Source organism: Frankliniella occidentalis, unplaced genomic scaffold (genome assembly GCF_000697945.3).
Source record: "Frankliniella occidentalis isolate FOCC.00 unplaced genomic scaffold, Focc_3.1 Scaffold126, whole genome shotgun sequence".
Lineage (NCBI taxonomy): Eukaryota > Metazoa > Arthropoda > Insecta > Thysanoptera > Thripidae > Frankliniella > Frankliniella occidentalis.
The window spans coordinates 465,459-466,138 of NW_026267253.1; the positions used below are offsets into that span (position 1 = coordinate 465,459).

Sequence of the window (680 nt, forward strand, 5' to 3'; positions counted from 1 at the left end):
ACAGACACACAGACAGACAGACAGACAGACACAGACACACAGACACACACACACGCACACACACACACACATCCAGCCCGGACCTAAAATCCTGTGTACTTTTCCGATATCCCGAACCCCAACGACTCACTTGCGGGTGGGAGGAAGTAGGTGGAGGTGGGTAGTCACCTCAATCGCTACCGCCACAATCCGCGCACCACGCTAGGCCGCGCGTCAAGGACATTCACCCAATTCTTTATGTTTTCAGTCTGCCCTTTCTACATTGAACAAGTTATCTAGCGCTGGTGTGTGCTGGCCTGTCAGCATGTTCCACTAGAAGGCGATGAGATAGAGACTTGAAATTTTCAGGGTATCTTGGGGTTCACTTCTAGAGAACGCAGTGCCGAACTTCAAATCCGAAAACCATCGCTAAGGAACTGAAAGGGGTCAGCAAAGAAAAGTGGGTATGTCAAAAAATTGGAACTCGTAAGGGAAAAAAAATCGTAAATTTGGCTGTATAAACGCGCCGATTAGGTTAAAAATAACTGTTTTGGACATAAAGTCATAAGGGGGCCTCAAATCGAAAAGTGGAATAGGAAGCACAGGCCCCACACCATTCTGAATCAGTATGTAACCTTGTCGCTCATCAGATGTCTTGTATCTTACGGGTACTCGCGTAGAAATAAGAGCCCTAGTGGCTA

General features: G+C 47.2%; 1 protein-coding gene across 11 annotated transcripts in view; it reads right to left on the bottom strand.

Annotated features, from left to right (window-relative positions):
• Positions 1 to 680, bottom strand: part of LOC113201982 (peripheral-type benzodiazepine receptor-associated protein 1) — a 62,217-nt gene that overhangs the window by 44,171 nt on the left and 17,366 nt on the right. The window lies entirely within an intron of this gene.